The sequence below is a fragment of the Canis lupus genome (genome assembly GCF_048164855.1).
Source record: "Canis lupus baileyi chromosome 5 unlocalized genomic scaffold, mCanLup2.hap1 SUPER_5_unloc_3, whole genome shotgun sequence".
In the NCBI taxonomy this organism is placed as follows: domain Eukaryota; kingdom Metazoa; phylum Chordata; class Mammalia; order Carnivora; family Canidae; genus Canis; species Canis lupus.
Window position 1 is genome coordinate 351903 of NW_027326410.1, and position 18098 is coordinate 370000.

At 42.1% G+C, this 18098-nt stretch overlaps 1 protein-coding gene across 14 annotated transcripts in view; it reads right to left on the reverse strand.

The window, feature by feature from the left end:
• The window catches only part of LOC140629411 (outer dynein arm-docking complex subunit 2-like), a 272107-nt gene extending 254359 nt beyond the window's left edge, over positions 1-17748 (reverse strand). For 4 of the 14 annotated variants that reach the window (XR_012027242.1, XR_012027241.1, XM_072818868.1 and 1 more), the window contains exons 1-5: positions 17636-17744; positions 13248-13365; positions 13117-13147; positions 12501-12560; positions 8246-8373 (exon numbers count right to left, since the gene is read on the reverse strand). The gene's annotated coding sequence lies outside the window, so the exon portion shown is untranslated. Of the gene's footprint in view, positions 1-8245; positions 8374-12500; positions 12561-13116; positions 13148-13247; positions 13366-16846; positions 16973-17635 lie in introns of those variants that run through there. The other 10 variants (XM_072818878.1, XM_072818879.1, XM_072818881.1 and 7 more) reach the window with 7 other exon arrangements.
• Between the last annotated feature and the right edge of the window lie 350 nt (positions 17749-18098).

Below are 18098 nucleotides of genomic sequence, written 5' to 3' on the forward strand. Positions count from 1 at the left end.
TGAAAATGATGACGAAGTGATGCTGGTGGTAAACAAGCCTCTGAAAGAGGTCTGCTAGTCAGCAACTGAGAAAAACGTAACATATCTGACAAAACTCCCCACTTTGAAAGGGAACAATCTGAATACCGAACTTTAAAAATGAACAAAAACCAAATACTACTGGAGAAACTAAAGTCTTCAAATATTTTTGTTAAACTGCCCTTTTAACTGGAAAAGCCAAAGTGCTATTATAAAATGTTGGCAGCAATATTATGCCAACAAAGGAAAATTCAGCAGGATACAATGCATCCATGCTAAGAATTAGCAGTTACAACTGTAACCTACAATATTCTTAATTACATTTCAAATGTGGTCACATTTTATATTTCCTGTTCCTACATAAAGTTCTGTTCACTTCCCCCACCATTTTCTTGCTCTTTTCGTACCTGTTTAATGCAGATTAATTGTAACTGGCCTTTTCCTACTATGTATTATTACTAGATAAATGGACCACAGAATAACAACATCAACAGAGAAAGCTAACAGGGTTCTGACCTTCACTGAGAGTGAATCTAGCTATGCCAGAAGTGGAACTGAAAATGCATTTATTTCACAAAAACAACCAAAAAAAAAATAATAAGCCACCCAAACAGTGTCAGAATACAAAGTACAATAATAAGAATTAGGTTTTCTTTATCCTGAGAGCTAATTTCCCCCACCTCCAGGGCTTTGTCATTTAAGAAATTCTGTTATACAGTGTCATGAAGCCACCAAATTTCTCCAATAATTTTTAAATTAAGGACATCGACCTTTTGCCAATAAACTGTTTCCAGAGAAAGCACAAACTAACGCTTTCTAGGATAAAAACTGATAGCCACTAAAAATAGAGATGAAAACAAAATAGACTATACAGGACAACTGGATTCCTACATGCACAAGAATGTAGATTCTTAGATCCCTATCTCACACCATACACAAAAAAATAGCTCAAATTTTAAATCAAGGGGTAAATCCTCATAACCTTGGGTTTGCAAAGAGATTCTTAGATATGCTACCAAGAGCATAAGCAGCACAAGATAAAATGGACACTGATCTTTATAGAAATTAGAACTTTTGTACAAAGGATACTATCAGACAAGTGAAATGATAGCCTACACAAGGGGAAAAAATATTTACAAGGCGAAAATATGATAAGGGTTTAATATCTAAAATATATAAAAAATGCCAAACTCAACAACAAAAAGGCAATCAGATCGCCAAAGACTACCTGAAAACATGCTCAACATCATTAGTCATTAGGGAAATGCAAATCAAAACCACAATGAACTACCACTTCATGCCCACGAGAATGGCTATAATCAAAAATTACTCAGTGTAACAGGTAGTGATGAGGATATGGAGAAATTGGAACCCTCATATAATGCTGGTAGGAATGTAAAATGGTGCAGACTCCACGGAAAACACTTTGATGGTTCCTTCTCACAAGCCTAAACAGAACTACTATATAAGCAGGCATTTCAGCTGCTAAGTGTCTACCCAAAAGAACCGCAATCGGGACTCAAAACAGATAGTTGTACAGCAATGTCCATTGCAGCACCATTCACAATAGCCAAAAGGTGGACACATGCAAGTGTCCATCAACAGACAAATGGACAAACAACATGCAGTGTATACACATAGTGCAATGTTATTCAACCGAGAAAGAGAAGGAGATTCTGATACATGCTACAACATGGACAAACCTTGAAAGCATTGCATGGAGTGGTATAGTTACAAAAGGGCAAGTACTGTATAGTTCCACTTATGTGAACTATGTAAAACAGTTAAAATATAGAGACAAAGCGTAGAATGGTGGTTGCCGGGAGCTGGGGGTGGGCAACAAGGGAAGGTAGCGCTTAACAGCCACAGAGTTTCTGTGTAGAGTGATGAGAAGGTTTTGGAAATAGAGAGTGGTGATGTTTGCACGACATTCTGAATATACCTAATGGCATTACATTGTACGTTAACATGGTAAAAATGGCAAACTTTATACATGTATCTTACCTTAAAGAAAAACTGAAAAATAAAAGCCAACTACATGTACATTATGAAACATTGTACTCCTTACAGCTAAAAGAGAAATCACACCACTGCCATTAAGATTATACAATGAGTCTCAAAATGAAAGACAAAAACTACATAATGAATGAAAATTATTGGCAGAATTGAGAGGACTGTATGAGAGGACTGTTGCACATACAAAGTTCTGTACAATGCCATGAGACACAACATATTCAGCAACTTGTTTACATGGCATTTCTGTAAAGACTAAGATAATAATCTTAGTATGAGAGGACTGTTGCACATACAAAGTTCTGTACAATGCCATGAGACACAACATATTCAGCAACTTGTTTACATGGCATTTCTGTAAAGACTAAGATAATAATCACAATAAGATGATATATTAAACCTTTTTAAATGAAGTTTATTTTTATCTATTTTTAATTCTTTTTCCCTTATTTTTTGTATATTTGTTATTGGGGTTCGATTGGCCAACATATACTACAACACCCGATGCTCATCCCGTCAAGTGCCCCCCTCAGTGCCAGTCACCCTGTCACCCCAACCCCGGCCGACCTCCCCTTCCACCACCCCTTGTTCGTTTCCCAGAGTTAGGTGTCTCTTATGTGCTGTCACCCTCACTGATATTTCCCACTCATTTTCTTTCCTGTCCCCTTGAATCCCTTTCACTAGTTTTTATATTCCCCGAATGAATGAGACCATATGATGTTTGTCCCTCTCCGACTGACTTACTTCACTCAGAATAATATATTAAATCTAACAGACGACAGGGTAACAAATAGAGAATTTGCTTCTGTATCTCCCTCTAGATCTGGTCTAGTCTGATTCACCTGCTTCTTTTGTGTATAAATTTCTGTCACCAATTAACAGTATTTATTGAATACATACAGTACAGTACAGTCACTGCAGCAAAGTCTACTGCTATTACCCACTGTAATAAATAAAGCCATTCATTTGAAAAACTCAACAAAAGGAGAAATGACGGTTGGGCTTTTTGTAATAGCAAGAGCACGCAATGTAGCAGAGTCATTGGCTAACATGTAGTAAGTATGCTAGCAGATATTTACCTTACAAGAAAACTATTAATAGAACAGAAGTGAAAGCCCACCTCTAAGAGCTACTGTGAGAAATGCCACTAAGTGATTTTCCTGTTTAAAAATGAAAAATCCAGGGCAGCCCGGGTGGCTCTGCAGTTTAGCGCCAGCTTCGGTCCAGGGCCTGATCCTGGGGACCGGGGATCGAGTCCGACATCTGGCTCCCTGCTTGGAGTCTGCTTCACCCTCTGCCTGTGTCTCTGCCTCTCTCTCGCTCTGTGTGTCTCTCATGAATAAATAAAATCTTAAAAGTTAAATAAAAATTAAATAAAAATGAAAACCCATTATTACATGAAGACGACTTTTTTTTTTTTTAATTTTTATTTATTTATGATAGTCACAGAGAGAGAGAGAGAGAGGCAGAGACACAGGCAGAGGGAGAAGCAGGCTCCATGCACCGGGAGCCCGACGTGGGATTCGATCCCGGGTCTCCAGGATCGCGCCCTGGGCCAAAGGCAGGCGCTAAACCACTGTGCCACCCAGGGATCCCTGAAGACGACTTTTTGCTTCATTCATAAATACTTGAGGAGCAGTAACAAGGACAAGAACAAGTGTCCTGGTTTAATTTAAGAATGAAGCTCTATGTACTGATCTCCCCCCAACAAAAGTTGTATCCAAATGCCAAATCACACGCTGCTTTCTGTTCACACAGAACAGCTTGCGGTCAGCCACATACCTAATGAGCTTGATTTGCTATGGAAGAGAACTGTAAAAATAAAAACATGATCCATTCAAAACTCCAGAGTATACCTCATTTTGGAAGCCATTTGAAGAAAAAAGAGCAAGTTGAAGATGCTGATTTTCCATGATGAAATACAGTCAACATCAAAAGGGAAAAATAATTCATGTTTTAAATGAAATATGAAAACAAAACATTTGTAGGACATTGGCAAGGCCAATAAAGTCCATTCTAGTTACTTCAAAGGGCTTCTGCAAGTGGCAATATTGCAGTGATATAGTCAAAACCTTTCTTCTTTCGAATCTACTGCTTTAAGAATGGAACTTCATGCTTTTGATGTTGGAAATAAAGGTTAACCAGGTTTCTTAAGATGAGCCTATGGTATAAACAATTTGAATGTTGGCCAAACATTTTTTTCTTTTTTTTTAATAAATTTATTTTTTATTGGTGCTCAATTTGCCACCATACAGAATAACACTCAGTGCTCATCCCATCAAGTAAGTGCCCCCCTCAGTGCCCGCCACCCAGTTACCCCCACCTGCCACCCACCTCCCCTTCAACTACCCCTAGTTCGTTTCCCAGAGTTAGGAGTCTCTCATGGTCTGTCTCCCTTTCTGATATTTCCCACTCATTTTTTCTTTCCCCTTTAATCCCTTTCATTATTTTTTATATTCCCCAAATGAATGAGACCATAAAATGTTTGTCCTTCTCCGATGGACTTATTTCACGCAGCATAATACCCTCCAGGTCCATCCACGTCAAAACAAATGATGGGTATTGGTCATTTCTAATGGCTGAGTAATATTCCATTGTATACATAAACCACATCTTCTTTACCCATTCATCTTTCGATGGACATCGAGGCTCCTTCCACAGTTTAGCTATTGTGGACACCGCTGCTAGAAACATCGAGGTGCAAGTGTCCTGGCGTTTCACTGCATTTGTATCTTTGGGATAAATCCCTAGCAGTGCAATTGCTGGGTCCTAGGGCAGGTCTATTTTTAACTCTTTGAGGAACCTCCACACAGTTTTCCAGGGTGGCTGCACCATTGCACATTCCTACCAACAGTGCAAGAGGGTTCCCTTTCCTCCGCATCCTCTCCAACTTTTGTGGTTTCCTGCCTTGTTAATCTTCCCCATTCTCACTGGTGTGAGGTGGTATCTCATTGTGGTTTTGATTTGTATTTCTCTGATGGCCAGTGATGCGGAGCATTTTCTCATGTGCTTCTTGGCCATGTCTGTGTCTTCCTCTGTGAGATTTCCGTTCATGTCTTTTGCCCGTATCTTGATTGGATTGTTTGTTTCTTTGCTGTTGAGTTTAAGAAGTTCTTTACAGATCTTGGATACTAGGCCTTTAACTGAGATGTCATTTGCCAATATCTTCTCCCATTCTGTAGTTGTCTTTTAGTTTTGTTGACTGTATCTTTTGCTGTGCAAAAGCTTCTTACCTTGATGAAGTCCCCATAGTTCATTTTTGCTTTTGTTTCTCTTGCCTTCATGGATGTATCTTGCAAGAAGTTACTGTGGCCAAGTTCGAAAAGGGAGTTGCCTATGTTTTCCTCTAGGATTTTGATGGATTCTTGTTTCACATTTAGATCTTTCATCATTTTATCTTTGTATATGGTGCAAGAGAGTGGTCTAGTTTCATTCTTCTGCATGTGGATGTCCAATTTTCCAGCACCATTTACTGAAGAGACTGTCTTTTTTCCAGTGGATAGTCTTTCCTCCTTTGTCAAATATTAGTTGACCATAAAGTTGAGGGTCCACTTCTGGATTCTCATTTCTGTTCCATTGATCTATGTGTCTGTTTTTGTGCCAGTACCACACTGTCTTGATGACCACGGCTTTGTAGTACAACCTGAAATCTGGCATTCTGATGCCCATGGCTATGGTTTTCTTTTTTTTTTTTTTTTTTTTTTTTTTTTTTTTTAATTTTCATTTTATTTATGGGAGAGAGAGAGAGAGGCAGAGAAGAGGGAGAAGCAGGTTTCATGCACCGGGATGCCCGATGTGGGATTCGATCCCAGGTCTCCAGGATCACGCCCTGGGCCAAAGGCAGGCGCCAAACCGCTGCGCCACCCAGGGATCCCGGTTTTCTTTTTTAATATTCCCCTGGCTATTCGGGGTTTTTTCAGATTCCACACAAATCTTATAATAATTTGTTCCAACTCTCTGAAGAAGTCCATGGCATTTTGATAGGGATTGTATTAAACGTGTAAATTGGGATCCCTGGGTGGCGCAGCAGTTTAGCACCTGCCTTTGGCCCAGGGCATGATCCTGGAGACCCGGGATCGGGCTCCCGGTGCATGGAGCCTGCTTCTCCCTCTGCCTGTGTCTTTGCCTCTCTCTCTCTCTCTGTGTGACTATCATAAGTAAATAAAAATTAAAAAATAAATAAAAATAAATAAAAATAAATGTGTAAATTGCCTTGGGTGATCACTGACATTTTCACAATATTAATTCTTCCAATCCTTGAGCATGGAGTATTTTTCCATCACTTTGTGTCTTCCTCACTTTCTTTCAGAAGTGTTCTGTAGTTTTTAGGGTATACATCCTTTACCTATTTGGTTAGGTTTATTCCTAGGCATCTTATGCTTTTGGGTGCAATTGTAAAAGGGATTGACTCCGTAATTTCTCTTTCTTCAGTCTCATTGTTAGTGTACAGAAATGCCACTGAATTCTGGGCATTGATTTTGTAATCTGCCACACTTGGGCCGAACATTTTTAAAAGAATTAAACAGAACTTATTTAAAAGAAAAAAAGTTATGTATGTATTGAAGTCTTTAAAAGAGCCAGAGGAAAAAAACATGCTTTGAAAGATTACTTCAAAACAGAGATCCTGACAGCTGACCTCTAACTAGAAATTTTAGGAATAATCATTTCATCATCTTTCACTATACTGAAATATAAATAGATAGATGATAGATAGATAGATAGATAGATAGATACACAGATAGATAACAAGAGCCTACCTAGCATTCTTTGCTTACTAAAAATGCCATTCAAGGGGGATCCCTGGGTGGCGCAGCGGTTTGGCGCCTACCTTTGGCCCAGGGCGCAATCCTGGAGACCCGGGATCGAGTCCCACGTCGGGCTCCCGGTGCATGGAGCCTGCTTCTCCCTCTGCCTGTGTCTCTGCCTCTCTCTCTCTCTCTCTGTGACTATCATAAATAAATAAAATTAAGACAAAAAAAAAAGATTTAAAAATGCCATTCAAGAAGACGCAGGTGGCCTGGGTCGAGGTCCTGGGATCAAGTCCCTTGTTGGGCTCCCTGCTTGGAGCCTGCTTCTCCCTCTGCCTGTGTGTCTGCCTCTCTCACGACTAAATAAATAAAATCTAAAAAAAAAAAAAATAACAGAGGCAAACAGGGAGATCATTCAAGATAGTCACATAAAAACTTCTGAAATCCTTTCCCTCAACAGACACAATATATCTACAGCTACATATAAAACAATTATCTCTGAGCAGGACAGCTACTCCACAACGAAGAATTAAACAGACAGGGAGGAGAGACAGATGCAGTTGTATTTTTGCCGAAAACCTCACCTCCCCCCATGCAACGACCTATGGAGGAGGGGTTGCACAAATACAGAACCCCTCCCTGAGGGAGGGAATCTGTACTACACATCAGGCACCATGACCCATGGGAGATGCACCAGACAGACAGCCCCCAAAGCACCTGGCTTTGGAAACCAGTGGAGCTTCCGTCCAGGAGACTCCTAGGGCTGTACTGAGTGCAGGCTCTGCTTTTACAGGGCTCACAATCAGACTCATTTGCCTCAGGACCCAGTACAAAAGCACCAGTTTGAAAGGAGCCTAGACCAGATGTGAAGGGGTTCCATTTGCTAATCTTAAAGCATCTACCAGAAGGGCAAAAGCCCACTCAGATTCCCTCCAAAGACAAAAGATACCGGAGAGTGCCATATTTACGCTTTCTCTACCTTGCTACTGCCAATGCTGGCAGGAGCTATTTTTGCATTCCCATAACCTTCTAGTACCTCCTTCCCCCTCCATACTGCTGCCACGGCCCTGCCAGAAGCAGGAGGCCAGTGCCCTGACCTCTAGTTACACTCCCACTGCCAGAGGCCTCCAAGCCAGCAGGTACATGCAACCCACACAGGGGGTGCCTACTGAATATGAGACTCTGGGGCCAGGGTGGATTGTGTTTGTGAGCCCCACAGGTCTAGAATAATTGGGGAAACAGTATGAGAGACAACCAAACACTGAAGCAAGGCTACTATAAACAAAAATGTTCACCCACACACAGCCACACCTTCAGGACTAGAAGAGATAGCTGTTTCACCTAACACAAAGACATACATACATACAAAGTCAGGCAACATGAGGAAACAGGTAAACATGTTCCCAATGAAAGACCAGGATTAAACCCCAGAAAAACTCAACAAAGTGGGTATAGACCAAATGTACCTCAAAATGTAAGGCCACGTATGACCAGTGCACAGCTAGCATCATGCTCAACAGGGAAAAGCTTCCTGCTTAACATCAGGTACAAGGCGAGGATGCTAACACAGTATTGGAAGTCTTGGCCACAGCAGCTAGGAAGGAAAAAGAAAGAAATTGGAACCAAATTGTAAAGGAAGAAGTAAAACCATCACTATTTGTAGATGATACAATTTTATACACAGAAAACCCTAACGACTCTGTGGAAAAAAAAGACTGTTAGAACATTAGTTCTAACCTTATTTCTAAATAAATTCAGTAAAGTTGCAGGTACAAAACTGATATACACAATTCTGTCACACTTGTGTACACCAACAACAAACTATCAGGAAGAGAGACTAAGAAAACAAATCCCATTTAAAATTGCATGAAAAAATACCCAAGAATAAATTTAACCAAGGAGGTGAATGATCTATACTCTGAAAACTATAGGACACTGAGGAGAGACAATGACACTAATAAGTGGAAAGATATTCCATGCTCATGAAGAATATTGCAAAAATGTCCATACTGACCAGAGCAATCTACAGAGTCAAGGCAATCTCTATTGAAATTCTAGTGGCATTTTTCACAGAAATACAACAATCGTAAGATTTGTATAGAACCACAAAAGATCCCAAGCAGCCAAAGCAAATCTTGAGAAAGGACAAGTCTGAGACATTACACTCCTTGAATTCAAGCTGTAGTATCTAACAACTAAAGTAATCAAAATGTATGGTATTGGCATAAAAACACACACACAGATTCGTGGGACAGAAAAGAGAGCCCCGAAATAAACCCAGGCATATAAGGCCAATTACTTTACAAGAAAAGAGGCAAGAATATACAATGGAGAAAGACAATCTCTTCAATAAATGGTGCTGGGAAACCTAGACACCTACATATAAAAGACTGAAACTGGGCCATCATCTCACACCATACAAAGAAATTAACTCAAAATGGATTAAAGACTGGAATGAAAATCCTGAAATCATTAAACTCCTAGAAGAAAACATGGGTCGTAAGCTCTCTGACATCACTCTTGGAGATTTTTTTTTTCCTTTTTGGATCTTATGATTCCAAAGGCAGTGGCATCAAAAAACAAAAATAAATTAATGAGATAACATAAAACTAAAAAGCTTCTGCACAGCAAAGGAAATCATCAACAACAAAAAAGGCAATCTACCGAATAGAAGGAAGAAGAACTGCCAATTCTATCCAATAAGGGGTTAACAGCCAAAATATATACAGAAATTCATATAGCTCAATATCAACAAGAAACAAACAATTCAATATTAAAAAATGGACAGAGGATCTGAATAGACGTTTTCCCAAAGACGACATACAGATCACCAACAGGCACACGGGAAGATGCTCAACATCACAAATCATCAGAGTAATGCAAATCAAAATCACAGTGAGATATCGCTTCACACCTCTGAGAAAGGCCAATATCAGAAAGACAAGAAAAAATAAGTACTGATGAGGCTGTGGGCAAAGGGGGACCCTAGTGCACCGTTGGTGAGGTTGTAAATTGGTGCGGCCACCACAGAAAATAATCTGGAGAACAGTCAAAAACTTAAAAATACAACTCCCACATGATCCTGCAATTCCACTTTTGGGTATTTATCTGAAGATTCAAAAGGATACATGTACCTCTATGTTCACTGCAGCATTATTTACAATAGCCAAGATATGGAAATAACCAAAGTGTCCTTCCTTTGAGGGATGAATGGGAAAAGATTTACACACACACACACACACACACACACGAATACTATTCAGCAAAAAAAAAAAAAAAAGGAATACTATTCAGCCATAAAATAAATTAGCCATTTGCAACTGGCATGAATCTGAAGGGTATTATGCTAAGTGAAAAAAGTCAGAAAGAGAAAGACAGATATGGTATGATTTAACTTATACCTGAAACTAAACAACAAATAAAGTCAGAAATACAGAGAATACATGGGTGGTTGCCAAAAGGGAAGGGGGTGAGGCTGTGTGGGTAAAAACGGATAAAGGGGATCAAGAGTCCCATCATCCTCTTACAAAATGAATTTACGCACAGCATGGTGACTATAGTCAATAATAACATATTGCAAATTTGAAAGTTGTTTTCAGAAAATACGTCTGAAAAGTTCTTAGCACAAGAAAACAAATGGCGTGACTGTGCATGCAGAGAGATGTTAACTAGACTTACTATGGTGTTCATTGTGCAAGATATACAAATGCCAAATTTTATGTTGCACGCCTGAAACTAGTGTGTCATATATCGATTATAATTTAATAAAACGAAAAAAAAATGGAAGGAAATAAAAACATGTACTGATTCACTGAAAGACATAGTTTGATAGCCACAAACCCTCAATACAGGAGATTCTAGAGCTTTTTTACATTAAACAGGTGAAAAATCAGCCTGGATGACAAGGCTGAGCTGTAGATTGGGACTAGAACGAACAAAATGGTGGTTATACTAAATGAATAATGACGTTGATGTAAAGCAAAATAAGGATGTCTACAAGGTTGTGAGGGGTTTTTGTTTTTCTGTTTGTTTTCTAGAGAGAATTAAAATACAGGACACAATAGCACTGAAGTTGGCAGGAAAGTATATGGGGCAAAAGTGCGCTAAGATTTCTGGATCTTTTCCAGATGACAATAGACAGATTAAGATAGGATTTTATAATAAAGGATTCATGTCATAATTTCTAAGGTAGCCACTCAAATAACAGAAAGAGAATGTATTAACTTCTCAACTGTATGCAGGGAAAACCCTAACCAATCCAAAAGAAACAAAGAAAAATCAGGACAAGAAAACACAAAATACGTCAGATTTTAAATTATAAAGATCATACGTCATAATGAACTGTAGTGAAGATATTCTAGCTGAAAGTAAAGACTTCTGACTTGTTACCTCAGAAAGCTCCAACTGTAATTCACAAAAGCTGTAATAAAGCAGGAATATGGAAGAGTTGACAATAAAAGGATAGGAAAAGATATCCTGCAAATGGCAACAAAAATGTATCTACTTTAAAATAAACTCTATTAAAAAGTATAAAGTGTAGTAATTCACCAGCAAAATAACAAATTTATATTTAATAACAAATTTAAATATATACAACAAAAAATGAACAGAGGGAGCCTGGGTGGCTCAGTCGGTTAAGCACCTGCCTTCAACTCCCGTCAAGATTCCAGGGTCCTGGAATCAAGGCCCACATCAGGGTCCTTGCTCCAGGGGGGAGCCTGCTTCTCCCTCTCTCTCTCTCTGCCTGTCACTCCTCCTGCTTCTTCAGTGTCCGATAAATAAATTAAATTTAAAAAAAAACACACAAAAAACTGAACAGAACTGCAAGAAGAAAACCATGGTCATAATGGGAAACTTTTTTACCATACTTCTCTTGGTAACAGAGAATAAACGAACAAAAATCAGTGAAAACACAGAATATTTGAATAGGTTTACAAACTTGATCTACAGACACATACAGAAAACTATACTTAATGACTGCAGAATATACCTTCTTTTTAGACACAGACAGGATACATTACAGATATTGAATATGTAGCTGGCCATAAAGTGTAAACACATTTCAAAGGACTGAAATAATGCAAATTAGGTTTTCTGACCTCAAAGCAATTAAGGTAGAAATCAGGAACAAGATAAATTAAAAAAATCCTTATTTGTAAATTCAAGAAAAGTCTAAGTAAGCAACTACAAAATGATTCTAAGTTAAGAAAACCAGTACCTTGGGAGAAATGGCCTTAAATGCTAACGTTAGGAAAAGAAGAAGGTTGAAAATTTATGAACAAACGTTCATAACTAGAAAAAGAATTTTTTTAAAAAAGTCAATGAAATAAAAACTAATATACAATGAGGAAAATTAATAAGGCCAAAGGTTTATATCTAAAAAGACTAATGCCAAAACTCTGGCAATATTGAGGAAAGAGAAGAAAGGGCAGTAAGTACCAATATCAGGACCAAGAAGAAAAACAATTAGCATAGAAAGTGCACATGTGAAATATTATAAGCAACCTTTTCAGAAATTTGACAATGTAGTTGAAATGGACCAAATCTTAGAAAAATATGAATCATTAAAACTAATCAAGAAGAAATAGAAAGCCTAAACGTTCTTGTCATCTTTAAAATAGTTACCAATATCCTTATAAAAAAGAAAACATCCAGGCCCAAGGAACCCAACAAGTCAGTTCTGTTAAAGGACAAACGAACTTCAGTCTTTCATAAACTTACCCACAGAAGAGTAGAGACTTCCACCTCACAACATAAGGCTACCCAGGATATTGTGAAGATCTGATGAGAGAGATAAGAAAGCAAAATTATGGGCTGAAGTCTCATAAAAGGAGACATTAAAGTTCTAAATAAACTAGGAGTCAACTAACTCCAGCAGATTATATGTAAAGGAGAACAAATCATGAACAAATTAGGTTATCTCAAATAATAGTCCAATGATAGCCAGTTGAACAGTCAAAAATCAGTAAAAAAAAAAAAAATGTCAAAAACCAATGAACTTTCCTATGTTGAGACTGACAGGAAACAAATCATATGATCATTACAATAAATAAATAAAAAGCACTTGACAAAGTCCAATGGCTAGTCATTTAAAAAGTCATTTTACAAAGAATAAACGGAAACTTCTTAAATTGAGTAAACGGCAAATATGAAAAAAAATAATCTAGAGCAAATATGACAAAGAAGAAATGTTGAGAGAATTTCTTTTGAGATCCAGATTCACACATAATAAACAAAAATCTAGAGTAGCGAAATCAAAGTGAAAATGAAAAAGGGAATAGCTTTTTGGTCACACATTAAGGAAATGTTTCATGAATACAATTCAGAAATCACTAACCTAAAGGAAAATGGTGCTCGACGAGTAACTTCTGCATAGAGAGTAGGGGAGGACAGAACAAAGCATGAGATGACAAAATATTTTTCCATATGTTTTCCCACCAAGAGAATCTGACATCAGCATGGTTTTACCTTTACCGGTGAATGCAGGCTTTTCTCACCAAACATATCCCAGAGGAAGGTCAGGTCTTCCTGGCTGTCCACACGTGGCCCCAGCCGGCCTGCACAACAGCCAACAGCTCATACAGACCTAGAAAGTGAAAATAAAACACAAAGCGTAACCATAGAGTGATCTCATTAATTTCACTTAAGGTGTGTGTGAAGGATGGCTGGAACATGTCGTTTTTACTGGATCAGTAATCTGGGCCATCAAGCAGAATGCTTCTCCGCGGAAGCCAAGGAACCTTTTTGATTTTTAAAGCCCAAATATGTAGCATCAACAGGCTAGCCTAACCTTTCCTTTGTCAACATTCTCCAGGCATCCAAGCGGACACAACCCGAGGCAGAAAACGTGTACAAGCTATCAGAGGAAGAAGAAAACTAAATCGTCACTACATTTGCCTCAGTGTTAGCCAAAGATCAAAAGGAGTCATGAATAGGAAAAACTCCTTAGAAGAGCAGAAAATTGATAGAGTGGCCCATTAAAAAGGTTTTGTGGTTTCCAAAGAGTTCCTAATGATATATAGCTTCAAAACCATTTGCGTTATCTACATCCAAATTCAAGTTCCAAAAAGCTAAGGCCTATTAAGCCATACGTGGTGTTGCTTTCTTGTAGCTGCTCATTTTTCAAAAAGCAACAACCACAAGCTACACAGAACTGAGTTTACCTTTAACTCCAATCTGGGCGTATGCCGTACCCTCTGAAAGAGTTAAGGAAAAGGATGCAGGTTCCTCGGGGCCCTCCTCACTAGAAGCTTCCTGGGGCTAGACAGTAGCACCCTGTTCCACCAGTAGCCTGTTGCAGAAACCCTCCCACCTCCTTTGGGGCCCATCAGACTCCTGTCCAAGAACTGTTACGACAGTGCCTGCCCGGGGCCTCTTCAGGGAGGTGACCTAGAAGAAGTCAGTATCAACTCTCAGCACACGTTTCACTTTCCAGTGGGATTATACGAGGTAAAAAGGAGAAACTTCCTTTTATTTCTGTCTGCTGTCTACAAGAGCACCGAAACCTCCTGGGATCTACGACACAGGAGCGTGCTGTTATTCCTGCTCTGAAGTGCTGCTGTTCATCACAGGGACAGCTTTACAAGATATGTAACTAGCAAAGAATCATAAATTATGGCCTGCTGATTAGTCTATCTATTATCTTCCTAAAGTATTATCATATTCTGATAATCAGTGATCATTCACCAAATGTATTCGCTTTGCCTTGGAAAGCTGGATCTGTAACATGAGACGTTAAACTCAAACATTCCTGGGACTGCATGTGGCCAAAAAGATCTATTCTACTTTAGGGGGAAGAAAATGTCTCCCTATTACATTCTTAAGTATTCTTGATGATTTACACTTATTCCCTTAAAAACCTGGCATCATGCCTAAGCTAGCTCTTATTTATGATTTCATAAAACTATTTGTAAGGTGTCCCAACATAATTCGATGTATAATAATGCAGGTCTCACTTTACACGTACACAGATACACACAACTTTAAAAACATGACAATTGCCAAGATCAGCGATTAAGGTCAGAGGTTCAAATTGAAAATTAGGTAAAAAGGAGGTAGAATTTCGCTATTTTATTATTGATTTAGGAGCAACAAAAGGAATTCCTTGTTCCTTGGAAATATGGTTAGTTTAATTAATAATACTAGTTCAACTATAACATAATTTATGAGGTATAGTTCTGGGGGGGGGCGATAACTGAGGTAATGTATTAGAACAGCCCCGGCATATGGTAAATAGTCTATTTCATATGTAACTTAGTGAGCTTCAGCTATTGTTGTTATTCCTGTTATTCATCAGGACTATTATTTTTTTTAGGATTAATTTATTTTACAGAGAGGCAGGGGACAGGGGCAGAGGGAGACAGAATCTTAAGCAGACTCCACGCTCAGCATGGAGCTTGACACGAAGCTCCAAATCATGACCCTGATCATGGCTGGAGCTGAGACCAAAAGTCAGACACAAAACCCACTGCACCACCCAGGAGTGTCCATCACTACTGCTATTGAAAAATCAAAACTCTGAGTCAAACAGACCTAGATTCAAACCAGGTCTATACTTCATTTACCCCCCATAACTTACCTCAGCCTTCTTTCCATCATATGTTCAAAAGAAACGGAATCTACACCTATAGTAAACTGGACAGGAAAAAATATACATACGTATGCAGATACACAAGTGTGTGCATATAACACAGGTAAAATCTGAAAAAGCCTAAGGGACTGCATCAGTGACGATGTACCCACGTGGTTACCATAACTATGCGAGATGTCACCACTGGAGGAAGCAGGGTCAAGGGTACACGGGATCTGTATTATGTCTTCCAACACATGAATCCACAGTTATCTCAAAGTACAGTTAAAGCAAGAGGAGAAGTGGTGGTTAACATTGTTATAAGAATGCAAGGGAACAAGGCACGTAGTCCTGTGGTTGGCACAAAAGAGGCATTTGATGAATTTTTAAAAGATTTTATTTATTCATGAGACGGACAGAGAGAGAGAGAGAGAGAGGCAGAGACATAGGCAGAAAGAGAAGCAGGCTCCATTCAGGCAGCCCAAAGTGGGACTCGATCCCGGGACTCCAGGATCACACCCTGGGCTGAAGGCTGACGCTTCAGCACTGAGCCACCCAGGCGTCCCTGATAAAAACATTTTAAAAATTGGGCAGCCCGGGTGGCTCATCAGTTTAGCACTGCCTTTGGGCCAGGGCTTGATGGACTCCCTGCATGGAGCCTGCTTGTCCCTCTGCCTGTGTCTCTAACTCTCTCTCTGTCTCTGTGTGGCTCTCTTAGGAATGAATAAAATCTTAAAAAAAAAGAGTTTTAAAGAATAATAAAGTGATTTCTTAAGACTTCCTCAAGTGGCAACTGCCCCTTACTAGAATTCTGTCTATACCTTTACTCCACTTCAAAAAGTTTGGATCTCGAATGAACCACCAAGAGGAGCAGAGGAATAAGCGTCCGCATAAAACACATAAAGTGAAAGATCCCTATAATTTCTAATCTTTGGATGAAACCTGAAAGGCGTCTGGGGGAGTAACCAAATAGCAAATCACTTTGAGATTGATGACATATGCCTTATTATCTAAGTTAAAATAGGAAACACAGGGACATCTGGGTGATTAAGAAGCTGAGTGTCTAACTTTGGCTCAGGGCTGATTCTGGCCCAGGACCCAGCCCCACATTGGGCTTCCTATGGGGAGCCTGCTTCTCCCTCTGCCTGTGTCTCTGCCTCTCTCTGTCTCTCTCACAAATCAATAAGTAAAACCTTTTACAAATGAAACAGAAACCACATCTAAAAAATCAACTTCTGAAGATAATCGATTTCTTTTTAATTATACGGCCCCGATATTTAAACTATGGCTTTTCAAAACCATCAACAAGGAAAAAATTTTAAAAAGCAACAGATAAGTACTAGGAGATCATGAAAACCAGCCCATCGCACCCTGCGCCGCACCCACGCCCCGGCAGCGCGTGGTCCGGGAGGCCCCGCCAGCGAGACAGCCAGCCCGGGCGAGGGAGGAGGGCGCCGCGTGCAGCCCGCGCCCCGCCCGCGGCCCCGGCGGCTCGCACCTTCCTCAGCGCCGACATCCTCGAGCGCTCTGAGTTCAGCAGGCGAAGGGCGACATGCTTTGTGGCCCGTCCGTCCATCCGCACCGCCAGCCGACAATCCGCGGGGCCGCCGCCGCCGCCACCGCCACGCGTCCCACCGCGCTCCAGCCTGGCACACGCTCGGAGCCCCCCGCCGGCGCCTGCGCACTGGGCGCCCCGGAGGCCTGGTGCGCTGGGGGCCAGCCGGCGCGCGGAGGCACCTGGGAAGGGCCAGGCAAGCGCGGGGAGCCCAGGCAAGCGCCGCGCCTCCGCCACACCGCAGACGGCGGGCAGTCCCCGCCCCGAATGCCACCTGGGGCGCGTGCTGCTCGCTGGCCGCAACAAGGTCCCAGCGCCGCTGAGCAGCCGGTGCCAGGGCGAAGCGAAGGTAGCGCGCGTCCCCCCACGGGCGGTGCCCCGCATCCGGAGGACGGACCGGACACTAGCTGCCTCGGGCGGCGTGGCCGGAGGCTCTCGAGCTGTCCAGGGACCGTCTGTCCGCCGCTGGCGCTGCCCTAAACACGAGCCGCTTCCGCCTGGGCCCCTGGGCCCTCGCCGCTGCCCCGCGGGAGCCGGACGCCGCCCCCTCCTCAGGCCCCGCAGCTCCTCCAGCCCGCCCGTCTGCCCGGAACAGTCCGCGCCGCACCCACGCCGCGGGAGTGCAGGGTCCGGGAAGCACCGCCGGCGAGGCACCAGACCGCCGCGCGCAGCCCACGACCGATCACCCCTGCAGCTCGGGGTCCCTGCCCGCGCCCCGCCCGCGGCCCGCACCTTCCTCAGCGCAGACATCCTCGGGTGCTCGGAGTTCAGCAGGCGCAGGGTGATAGGGCACACGGCCCGTCCATCCGCAGGGCTGGCCGTCAGTCCGGGGGACCGCGCTCGAGCGCAGTGCACGCTGGGAGCCCCCCGCCGGCGCCTGCGCACTGGTCGACCGGGAGGCCCCGCACGCTGGGGGCCGGCCTGAGTGCGGAGGCACCTGGGGAGGGGGCCACACCCGCACCGGGAAGCCCAGGCAGCACCGCGCCCTGCCGTCCGGGGGTCCTTCCGCCCCACCGCTCCCCCGCCGCCGCCGCCGCCACCACGCGCCCCACCGCGCTCCAGCCCGGCACACGCTCGGAGCCCGCCGCCGGCGCCTGCGCACTGGGCGCCCAGGAGGCCTGGCGCGCTGGGGGCCGGCCGGCGCGCGGAGGAACCTGGGGAAGGGCCAGGCAAGCGCGGGGAGCCCAGGCAGCGC